Below are 13325 nucleotides of genomic sequence, written 5' to 3' on the forward strand. Positions count from 1 at the left end.
TCAATGAAAGCAATGTAGAGGGGCATCTGTTGTTCACGGCATTTCTCCTGTATCTGACGAAGGGAGAACAGCATGTCAATAGTCGATCTCTCTGCACGAAAGCCACACTGTGCCTCAGGGTAGACGCGCTCGGACAGCTTCTGGAGCCTGTTCAGAGCGACTCGAGCAAAGACTTTCCCCACTATGCTGAGCAGGGAGATTCCACGGTAGTTGTTGCAGTCACCGCGGTCACCTTTGTTTTTATAGAGGGTGATGATGTTGGCATCGCGCATGTCCTGGGGTACTGCTCCCTCGTCCCAGCACAGGCATAGCAGTTCATGTAGTGCTGAGAGAATAGCAGGCTTGGCACTCTTGATTATTTCAGGGGTAATGCTGTCCTTCCCAGAGGCTTTTCCGCTGGCTAGGGAATCAATGGCATCACTGAGTTCCGATTTGGTTGGCTGTATGTCCAGCTCATCCATGACTGGTCGAGGCTGGGCTGCATTGAGGGCAGTTACAAGGTGAACAGTATAAGTGAGGAGAATGTGTTCCCCTGATGGTTTAATATACATGGGACATGTTACCAGGTGAGCAGTAGAAATGAGGAGAGGGCTTTCCCCTGATGGTTTAATATACACGGGACATGTTAGCAGGTGAACAGGATAAGTGAGGAGAATGTATTCCCCTGATGGTTTAATATACACGGGCCATGTTACCAGGTGAGCAGTATAAGTGAGGAGAGTGTGTTCCCCTGATGGTTTAACATGCACGGGACGTGTCACCAGGTGAAGAGTAGAAGTGAGGAGAGAGTGTTCCACTGATGATCTAATATACACGGGACATGTTACCAGGTGAACAGTATATGTGAAGAGAGTGTGTTCCCCTGATGGTTTAACATACATGGGACATGTTACCAGGTGAACAATATAAGTGAAGAGAGCCTGTTCCCCTGATTGCTTAATATACGTGGGACATGTTAGCAGGTGAACAGCATCAGTGAGGAGAATGTGTTCCCCTGATGCTTTAATATACACGGGACATGTTACCAGTGGAGCAGCATTAGTGACGAGAGTGTGTTCCCCTGATTGTTAAATATACACGGGACATGTTACCAGGTGAACAGTATAAGTGAGGAGAGTGTGTTCCCCTGCTGGTTTCATATACACGGGTCATGTTAGCAGGTGAACAGTATAAGAGAGGAGAGTGTGTTCCCCTGATGGTTTAATATACACGGGACATGTTACCAGGTGAACAGTATAAGTGAGGAGAGTGTGTTCCCCTGATGGTTTAATATACACGGGACATGTTACCAGGTGAACAGTATAAGTGAGTAGAGTGTGTTCCCCTGATGGTTTAATATACACGGGACATGTTACCAGGTGAACAGTATAAGTGAGGAGAGTGTGTTCCCCTGATGGTTTAATACACCCGGGACATGTTGCCAGGTGAAGAGTATAAGTGAGGAGAGTGTGTTCCCCTGATGGTTTAATACACTCGGGACATGTTACCAGGTAAACAGTGTAAGTGAGGAGAGTGAGTTCCCCTGATTTTTTAATGTACACAGGACATGATAAAGGTGAACAGTATATGTGAGGAGAGTGTGTTCCCCTGATGGTTTAATATGCAGGGGACATGTTACCAGGTGAACAGTATAAGAGAGGAGAGTGCTTTCCCCTGATGGTTTAATATACACGGGACATGTTACCAGGTGAACAGTATAAGTGAGGAGAGTGTGTTCCCCTGATGGTATAATATACACGGGACATGTTACCAGGTGAACAGTATAAGAGAAGAGAGCCTGTTCTCCACATTGCTTAATATACGTGGCACATGTTACAAGGTGACGAGTATAAGTGAGGAGAGTGTGTTCCCCTGATGGTTTAATATACACGGGACATGTTACCAGGTGAACAGTATAAGTGAAGAGAGTGTGTTCCCCTGATGGTTTAATACACCCGGGCAATGTTGCCAGGTGAAGAGTATAAGTGAGAAGAGTGTGTATTCCTGATTGTTTAATACACACGGGACATGTTAGCAGGTGAACAGTATAAGTGAGGAGAATGTGTTCCCCTGATGGTTTAATATACATGGGACATGTTCCCAGGTGAGCAGTAGAAATGAGGAGAGGGCTTTCCCCTGATGGTTTAATATACACGGGACATGTTAGCAGGTGAACAGGATAAGTGAGGAGAATGTATTCCCCTGATGGTTTAATATACACGGGACATGTTACCAGGTGAGCAGTATAAGTGAGGAGAGTGTGTTCCCCTGATGGTTTAACATGCACGGGACGTGTCACCAGGTGAAGAGTAGAAGTGAGGAGAGAGGGTTCCCCTGATGATCTAATATAAACGGGACATGTTACCAGGTGAACAGTATATGTGGAGAGAGTGTGTTCCCCTGATGGTTTAACATACATGGGACATGTTACCAGGTGAACAATATTAGTGAAGAGAGTGTGTTCCCCTGATGGTTTAATACACCCGGGACATGTTGCCAGGTGAAGAGTATAAGTGAGGAGAGTGTGTTCCCCTGATTGTTTAATACACACGGGACATGTTGCCAGGAGAAGAGTATAAGTGAAGAGAGTGTGTTCCCCTGATGGTTTAATACACACGGGTCATGTTACCAGGTAAACAGGGGAAGTGAGGAGAGTGAGTTCCCCTGATGGTTTAATACAAACAGGACATGTCAACAGGTGAACAGTATAAGTGAGGAGAGTCTGTTCCCCTGATGGTTTACTGTACACAGGACATGTTACCAGGTGAACAGTATAAGTGAGGAGAGTGTGTTCCCCTGATGGTTTAATATACAGGGGACATGTTACCAGGTGAACAGAATAAGAGAGGAGAGTGCTTTCCCCTGATGGTTTAATATACACGGGACATGTTACCAGGTGAACAGTATAAGTGAGGAGAGTGTGTTCCCCTGATGGTATAATATACACGGGACATGTTACCAGGTGAACAGTATAAGAGAAGAGAGCCTGTTCTCCTGATTGCTTAATATACGTGGCACATGTTACAAGGTGACGAGTATAAGTGAGGAGAGTGTGTTCCCCTGATGGTTTAATATACACGGGACATGTTACCAGGTGAACAGTATAAGTGCGGAGAGTGTGTTCCCCTGATGGTTTAATACACCCGGGCAATGTTGCCAGGTGAAGAGTATAAGTGAGGAGAGTGTGTTCCCCTGATTGTTTAATACACACGGGACATGTTGCCAGGTGAAGAGTATAAGTGAAGAGAGTGTGTTCCCCTGATGGTTTAATACACACGGGACAAGTCAACAGGTGAACAGTATAAGTGAGGAGAGACTGTTCCCCTGATGGCTTACTATACACAGGACATGATACCAGGTGAACAGTATAAGTGAGGAGAGTGAGTTCCACTGATTGTTTAATATACCCGGGACACGTAATCAGGTGAACAGTATAAGTGAGGAGAGTGTGTTCCCGTGATGGTTTAATATACACGGGACATGTTACCAGGTGAACAGTGTAAGAGAGGAGAGTGCTTTCCCCTGATGGTTTAATATACACGGGACATGTTACCAGGTGAGCAGTATAAGTGAGGAGAGTGTGTTCCCCTGATGGTATAATATACACGGGACATGTTACCAGGTGAACGGTAGAAGTGAGGAGAGGGCTTACCCATGATGGTTTAATATACACGGGACATGTTACCAGGTGAACAGTATAAAAAGGGAGAGTGAGGTCCCCTGATGGTTTAATATACACGGGACATGTTACCAGGTGAACAGTATAAGTGATGAGAGTGCTTTCCCCTGATGGTATAATATACATGGGACATGTTGCCAGGTGAACAGTATAAGTGAGGCGAGTGTGTTCCCCTGATGGTTTAATATACACGGGACATGTTACCAGGTGAACAGTATAAGAGAGGAGAGTGCTTTCCCCTGATGGTTTAATATACACGGGGCATGTTACCAGGTGAACAGTATAAGTGAGGAGAGTGTGTTCCCCTGATGGTATAATATACACGGGACATGTTACCAGGTGAACAGTAGAAGTGAGGAGAGGTCTTACCCATGATGGTTTAATATACACGGGACTTGTTACCAGGTGAACAGTATAAGTGAGGAGAGTGAGTTCCCCTGATGGTTTAATATACACGGGACATGTCACCAGGTGAACAGTATAAGTGATGAGAGTGCTTTCCCCTGATGGTATAATATACATGGGACATGTTACCAGGTGAACAGTATAAGTGAGGAGAGGGCTTTCCCCTGATGTTTTAAAAAACAAGGGACATGTTACCAGGTGAACAGTATAAGTGAGGAGAATGTGTTCCCCTGATGGTTTAATATACACGGGACATGTTACCAGGTGAACAGTATAAGTGAGGATACTGTATTCCCATGATGGTTCAATATACACGGGACATGTGACCAGGTGAACAGTATAAGTGAGGAGAATGTATTCCCCTGATGGTTTAATATACACAGGACATGTTACCAGGTGAACAGTATAAGTGAGGAGACTGTTTTCCCCTGATGGTTTAATATACACAGGACATGTTACCAGGTGAACAGTATAAGTGAGGAGAATGTGTTCCGCTGATGCTTTAATATACACGGGACACGTTACCAGGTGAAAACTATAAGTCAGGAGAGTGTGTTCCCCTGATTGTTTAATACTCACGGGACATGTTACCAGGTGAGCAGTATAAGTGAGGAGAGTGTGTTCCCCTGATGGTTTAACACGCACGGGACGTGTCACCAGGTGAAGAGTAGATGTGAGGAGAGTGTGTTCCCCTGATGGGCTAATATACACGGGACATGTTACCAGGTGAACAGTATATGTGAAGAGAGTGTGTTCAATTGATGGTTTAATATACATGGGACATGTTACCAGGTGAAAAGTATATGAGAAGAGAGCCTGTTCTCCTGATTGCTTAATATACGTGGCACATGTTACAAGGTGACGAGTATAAGTGAGGAGAGTGTGTTCCCCTGATGGTTTCATATACACGGGACATGTTACCAGCTGAACAGTATATGTGAGGAGAGTGTGTTCCCCTGATGGTTTAATACACCCGGGACATGTTGCCAGGTGAAGAGTATCAGTGAGGGGATTGTGTTCCCCTGATTGTTTAATACACACGGGACATGTTGCCAGGTGAAGAGTATAAGTGAAGAGAGTGTGTTCCCCTGATGGTTTAATACACACGGGACATGTTACCAGGTAAACAGTGTAAGTGAGGAGAGTGAGTTCCCCTGATGGTTTAATACTAACAGGACATGTCAACAGGTGAACAGTATAAGTGAGGAGAGTCTGTTCCCCTGATGGTTTACTATACACAGGACATGATACCAGGTGAAAAGTATAAGTGAGGAGATTGAGTTCCCCTGATTGTCTAATATACCCGGGACATGTCATCACGTGAACAGTACAAGTGAGGAGAGTGCTTTCCCCTGATGGTTTAATATACACGGGACATGTTACCAGGTGAACAGTATAAGTGAGGAGAGTGTGTTCCCCTGATGGTATAATATACACGGGACATGTTACCAGGTGAACAGTAGAAGTGAGGAGAGGGCTTACCCATGATGGTTTAATATACACGGGACTTGTTACCAGGTGAACAGTATAAGTGAGGAGAGTGAGTTCCCCTGATGGTTTAATATACACGGGACATGTTACCAGGTGAACAGTAGAAGTGATGAGAGTGCTTTCCCGTGATGGTATAATATACACGGGACATGTTACCAGGTGAACAGTATAAGTGAGGAGAGGGCTTTCCCCTGATGTTTTAAAAAACAAGGGACATGTTACCAGGTGAACAGTATAAGTGAGGAGAATGTGTTCCCCTGATGGTTTAATACACACGGGACATGTTACCAGGTGAACAGTATAAGTGAGGAGAATGTATTCCCCTGATGGTTCAATATACACGGGACATGTTACCAGGTGAACAGTATAAGTGAGGAGACTGTTTTCCCCTGATGGTTTAATATACACAGGACATGTTACCAGGTGAACAGTATAAGTGAGGAGAATGTGTTCCCCTGACGGTTCAATATACACGGGACATGTTACCAGGTGAACAGTATAAGTGAGGAGAATGTATTCCCCTGATGGTTTAATATACACAGGACATGTTACCAGGTGAACAGTATAAGTGAGGAGACTGTTTTCCCCTAATGGTTTAATATACACAGGACATGTTACCAGGTGAACAGTATAATGAGGAGAATGTGTTCCGCTGATGGTTTAATATACACGGGACATGTTACCAGGTGAAATCTATAAGTCAGGAGAGTGTGTTCCCCTGATTGTTTAATACTCACGGGACATGTTACCAGGTGAGCAGTATAAGTGAGGAGAGTGTGTTCCCCTGATGGTTTAACAAGCACGGGACGTGTCACCAGGTGAAGAATAGAAGTGAGGAGAGTGTGTTCCCCTGATGGTCTAATATACACGGGACATGTTACCAGGTGTACAGTATATGTGAAGAGAGTGTGTTCCCCTGATGGTTTAATATACATGGGACATGTTACCAGGTGAACAGTATAAGAGAAGAGAGCATGCTCTCCTGATTACTTAATATACGTGGGACATGTTACAAGGTGACGAGTATAAGTGAGGAGAGTGTGTTCCCCTGATTGTTAAAAATACACGGGACATGTTACCAGGTGAACAGTATAAGTGAGGAGAGTGTGTTCCCCAGATGGTTTAATATACACGGGACATGTTACCAGGTGAACAGTATAAGTGAGGAGAGTGTGTTCCCCTGTTGGTTTAATATACACGGGACTTATTACCAGGTGAACAGAATAAGTGAGGAGAGGGCTTTCCCCTGATGGTTTAATATACACGCGACATGTTACCAGGTGAACAGTAGAAGTGAGGAGAGTGTGTTCCCCTGATGGTTTAATATACACGGGACATGTTAGCAGGTGAACATTATAAGTGAGGAGAATGTGTTCCTCTCATGGTTTAATACACCCGGGACATGTTACCATGTGAACAGTGTAAGTGAGGAGAGTGTGATCCAATGATTGTTTAACACTGACGGGACGTGTCACCAGGTGAACAGTATATGTGAGGAGAGTGTGTTCCCATGATGGTTTACAGGCAGCGGACATGTTACCAGGTGAACAGGAGAAGCGAGGAGTGTGTGTTCCCCCGATGGTTTAATACAAACAGGACATGTTACCAGGTGAACAATGTAAGTGAGGAGAGTGAGTTCCCCTGATGGTTTAATACAAACAGGACATGTCAACAGGTGAACAGTATAAGTGAGGAGAGTGTGTTCCCTGATGGTTTAATATACACAGGACATGTTACCAGGTGAACTGTATAAGTGAGGAGAGTGAGTTCCCCTGATTGTTTAATATACCCGGGACATGTCATCAGGTGAACCGTATAAGAGAGGAGAGTGTGTTCCCCTGATGGTTTAATATACACAGGACATGATACCAGGTGTACGGTATAAGCGAGGAGAGTGAGTTCCCCTGATTGTTTAATATACCCGGGACATGTCATCAGGTGAACAGTATAAGTGAGGAGAGTGTATTCCCCTGATGGTTTAATATACACAGGACATGATACCAGGTGAACAGTATAAGTGAGGAGAGTGAATTCCCCTGATTGTTTAATATACCCGGGACATGTCATCAGGTGAACAGTATAAGTGAGGACTGTGTGTTCCCCTGATGGTATAATATACACGGGACATGTTACCAGCTGAACAGTATAAGTGAGGAGAGGGCTTTCCCCTGATGGTTTAATATACACGGGACATGTTAGCAGGAGAACAGTATAAGTGAGGAGAATGTATTCCCCTGATGGTTTAATATACACGGGACATGTTACCAGGTGAACAGTATAAGTGATGAGACTGTGTTCCCCTGTTGGTTTAATATACACGGGACTTATTACCAGGTGAACAGAATCAGTGAGGAGAGTGCTTTCCCCTGATGGTTTAATATACACGGGACATGTTACCAGGTGAACAGTAGAAGTGAGGAGAGTGAGTTCCCCTGATGCTTTAATATACACGGGACATGTTACCATGTGAACAGTATAAGTTTGGAGAATGTGTTCCCCTGATGGTTTAATATACATGGGACTTGTTACCAGGTGAACAGTATAAGTGAGGAGAGTGTGTTCCCCTGATGGTTTAACATGCACGGGACATGTTACCAGATCAACAGTATAAGTGAGGAGAGTGTGTTCCCCTGATGGTTTAATACACCCGGGACATGTTACCAGGTGAACAGTATAAGTGAGGAGAGTGTGATCCAATGATTGTTTAATACTGACGGGACGTGTCACCAGGTGAACAGTATAAGTGAGGAGAATGTATTCCCCTGATTGTTTAATACACACGGGACATGTTACCAGGTGAAGAGTAGAAGTGAGGAGAGCGTGTTCCGCTGATGGTTTAACAGGCAGGGGACATGTTACCAGGTGAACAGTAGAAGTGAGGAGAGTGTGTTCCCCCGATGGTTTAATATACACGGGACATGTTACCAGGTGAACAGTATAAGTGAAGAGAGTGTGTTCCCCTTATTGTTTAATACACACGGGACATGTTGCCAGGTGAAGAGTATAAGTGAAGAGAGTGTGTTCCCCTGATGGTTTAATACACACGGGACATGTTACCAGTTAAACAGTGTAAGTGAGGAGAGTGAGTTCCCCTGATGGTATAATACAAACAGGACATGTTACCAGGTGAACAGTGTAAGTGAGGAGAGTGAGTTCCCCTGATGGTTTAAACAAACAGGACATGTCAACAGGTGAACAGTATAAGTGAGGAGAGTGAGTTCCCCTGATTGTTTAATATACCCGGGACATGTTACCAGGTGAGCAGTATAAGTGAGGAGAGGGCTTACCCATGATGGTTTAATATGTACGGGACATGTTACCAGGTGAACAGTATAAGTGAGGAGAGTGTGTTCCACTGATGGTTTAATAAACACGGGACATGTTCCCAGGTGAACAGTGTAAGTGAGGAGACGGTATTCCCCTCATGGTTCAATATACACGGGACATGTTAGCAGGTGAACAGTATAAGTGAGGAGAATGTGTTCCCCTGATGGTTTAATATACATGGGACATGTTACCAGGTGAGCAGTATAAGTGAGGAGAGGGCTTTCCCCTGATGGTTTAATATACACGGGACATGTTAGCACGTGAACAGTATAAGTGAGGAGAATGTATTCCCCTGATGGTTTAATATACACGGGACATGTTACCAGGTGAGCAGTATAAGTGAGGAGAGTGTGTTCCCCTGATGGTTTAACATGCACGGGACGTGTCACCAGGTGAAGAGTAGAAGTGAGGAGACAGTGTTCCCCTGATGATCTAATATACACGGGACATGTTACCAGGTGAACAGAAGATGTGAAGAGAGTGTGTTCCCCTGATGGTTTAACATACATGGGACATGTTACCAGGTGAACAATATAAGTGAAGAGAGCCTGTTCCCCTGATTGCTTAATATACGTGGGACATGTTATCAGGTGAACAGCATCAGTGAGGAGAATGTGTTCCCCTGATGGTTTATTATACACGGGACATGTTACCAGTTGAGCAGCATTAGTGACGAGAGTGTGTTCCCCTGATTGTTAAATATACACGGGACATGTTACCAGGTGAACAGTATAAGTGAGGAGAGTGTGTTCCCCTGATGGTTTAATATACACGGGTCATGTTACCAGGTGAACAGGATAAGTGAGGAGAGTGTGTTCCCCTGATGGTTTTATATACACGGGACATGTTAGCAGGTGAACAGCATCAGTGAGGAGAATGTGTTCCCCTGATGGTTTAATATACACGGGACATGTTACCAGGAGAGCAGTATAAGTGAGGAGAGTGTGTTCCCATGATGGTTTAATATACACGCGACATGTTACCAGGTGAACAGTATAAGTGAGGAGAGTGTGTTCCCCTGATTGTTAAATATACACGGGACATGTTACCAGGTGAACAGTATAAGTGAGGAGAGTGTGTTCCCCTGATGGTTTAATATACACGGGACATGTTACCAGGTGAACAGTATAAGTGACGAGAGTGTGTTCCCCTGATTGTTAAATATACACGGGACATGTTACCAGGTGAACAGTATAAGTGAGGAGAGTGTGTTCCCCTGATGGTTTAATATACACGGGACATGTTACCAGGTGAACAGTATAAGTGAGGAGAGTGTGTTCCCCTGATGGTTTAAAATACACGGGACATGTTACCAGGTGAACAGTGTAAGTGAGGAGAGTGAGTTCTCCTGATGGTTTAAACAAACAGGACATGTTACCAGGTGAACAGTATAAGTGACGAGAGTGTGTTCCCCTGATTGTTAAATATACACGGGACATGTTACCAGGTGAACAGTATAAGTGAGGAGAGTGTGTTCCCCTGATGGTTTAATATACACGGGACATGTTACCAGGTGAACAGTATAAGTGAGGAGAGTGTGTTCCCCTGATGGTTTAATATACACGGGACATGTTACCAGGTGAACAGTGTAAGTGAGGAGAGTGAGTTCCCCTGATGGTTTAAACAAACAGGACATGTCAACAGGTGAACAGTATAAGTGAGGAGAGTGAGTTCCCCTGATTGTTTAATATACCCGGGACATGTTACCAGGTGAGCAGTATAAGTGAGGAGAGGGCTTACCCATGATGGTTTAATATGTACGGGACATGTTACCAGGTGAACAGTATAAGTGAGGAGAGTGTGTTCCACTGATGGTTTAATATACACGGGACATGTTCCCAGGTGAACAGTGTAAGTGAGGAGACGGTATTCCCCTCATGGTTCAATATACACGGGACATGTTAGCAGGTGAACAGTATAAGTGAGGAGAATGTGTTCCCCTGATGGTTTAATATACATGGGACATGTTACCAGGTGAGCAGTATAAGTGAGGAGAGGGCTTTCCCCTGATGGTTTAACATGCACGGGACGTGTCACCAGGTGAAGAGTAGAAGTGAGGAGACAGTGTTCCCCTGATGATCTAATATACACGGGACATGTTACCAGGTGAACAGAAGATGTGAAGAGAGTGTGTTCCCCTGATGGTTTAACATACATGGGACATGTTACCAGGTGAACAATATAAGTGAAGAGAGCCTGTTCCCCTGATTGCTTAATATACGTGGGACATGTTATCAGGTGAACAGCATCAGTGAGGAGAATGTGTTCCCCTGATGGTTTATTATACACGGGACATGTTACCAGTTGAGCAGCATTAGTGACGAGAGTGTGTTCCCCTGATTGTTAAATATACACGGGACATGTTACCAGGTGAACAGTATAAGTGAGGAGAGTGTGTTCCCCTGATGGTTTAATATACACGGGTCATGTTACCAGGTGAACAGGATAAGTGAGGAGAGTGTGTTCCCCTGATGGTTTAATATACACGGGACATGTTAGCAGGTGAACAGCATCAGTGAGGAGAATGTGTTCCCCTGATGGTTTAATATACACGGGACATGTTACCAGGAGAGCAGTATAAGTGAGGAGAGTGTGTTCCCATGATGGTTTAATATACACGCGACATGTTACCAGGTGAACAGTATAAGTGAGGAGAGTGTGTTCCCCTGATTGTTAAATATACACGGGACATGTTACCAGGTGAACAGTATAAGTGAGGAGAGTGTGTTCCCCTGATGGTTTAATATACACGGGACATGTTACCAGGTGAACAGTATAAGTGACGAGAGTGTGTTCCCCTGATTGTTAAATATACACGGGACATGTCATCAGGTGAACAGTATAAGTGAGGAGAGTGCTTTCCCCTGATGGTTTAATATACACGGGACATGTTACCAGGTGAACAGTATAAGTGAGGAGAGTGTGTTCCCCTGATGGAATAATATAAACGGGACATGTTACCAGGTGAACAGTAGAAGTGAGGAGAGGGCTTACCCATGATGGTTTAATATACACGGGGCATGTTACCAGGTGAACAGTATAAGTGAGGAGAGTGAGTTCCCCTGATGGTTTAATATACACGGGACATGTTACCAGGTGAACAGTATAAGTGATGAGAGTGCTTTCCCCTGATGGTATAATATACATGGGACATGTTACCAGGTGAACAGTATAAGTGAGGAGAATGTGTTCCCCTGATGGTTTAATAAACATGGGACATGTTACCAGGTGAACAGTATAAGTGAGGAGAATGTGTTCCCCTGATGGTATAATATACATGGGACATGTTACCAGGTGAACAGTACAAGTGAGGAGAGCGCTTTCCCATGATGGTTTAATCTCCACGGGACTTGTTACCAGGTGAACAGTATAAGTGAGGAGAATGTGTTCCCCTGATGGTATAATATACACGGGACATGTTACAAGGTGAACAGTATAAGTGATGAGAGTGCTTTCCCCTGATGGTATAATATACATGGGACATGTTACCAGGTGAACAGTATAAGTGAGGAGAATGCGTTCCCCTGATGGTATAATATACATGGGACATGTTACCAGGTGAACAGAAAAAGTGAGGAGAGGGCTTTCCCATGATGGTTTAATATACACGGGACTTGTTACCAGGTGAACAGTATAAGTGAGGAGAGTGAGTTCCCCTGATGGTTTAATATACACGGGACATGTTACCAGGTGAACAGTATAAGTGATGAGAGTGCTTTCCCCTGATGGTATATTAAACATGGGACATGTTAGCAGGTGAACAGTATAAGTGAGGAGAGGACATTCCCCTGATGTTTTAAAAAACAAGGGACATGTTACCATGTGAACAGTATAAGTGATGAGAGTGCTTTCCCCTGATGGTATAATATACACAGGACATGATAGAAGGTGAACAGTATAAGTGAGGAGAGTGAGATCCCCTGATTGTTTAATATACCCGGGACATGTCATCAGGTGAACAGTATAAGTGAGGAGAGTGTGTTCCCCTGATGGTTTAATATACACGGGACATGTTACCAGGTGAACAGTCTAAGAGAGGAGAGTGCTTCCCCTGATGGTTTAATATACACGGGACATGTTACCAGGTGAACAGTATAAGTGAGGAGAGTGTGTTCCCCTGATGGTATAATGTACACGGGACATGTTGCCAGGTGAACAGTAGAAGTGAGGAGAGGGCTTACCCATGATGGTTTAATAAGCACGTGACATGTTACCAGGTGAACAGTATAAGTGAGGAGAGTGAGTTCCCCTGATGGTTTAATATACACGGGACATGTTACCAGGTGAACAGTATAAGTGATGAGAGTGCTTTCCCCTGATGGTATAATATACATGGGACATGTTACCAGGTGAACAGTATAAGTGAGGAGAGGGCTTTCCCCTGATGTTTTAAAAAACAAGGGACATGTTACCAGGTGAACAGTATAAGTGAGGAGAATGTGTT

The sequence above is a fragment of the Heterodontus francisci genome, unplaced genomic scaffold, assembly GCF_036365525.1.
Source record: "Heterodontus francisci isolate sHetFra1 unplaced genomic scaffold, sHetFra1.hap1 HAP1_SCAFFOLD_183, whole genome shotgun sequence".
Lineage (NCBI taxonomy): Eukaryota > Metazoa > Chordata > Chondrichthyes > Heterodontiformes > Heterodontidae > Heterodontus > Heterodontus francisci.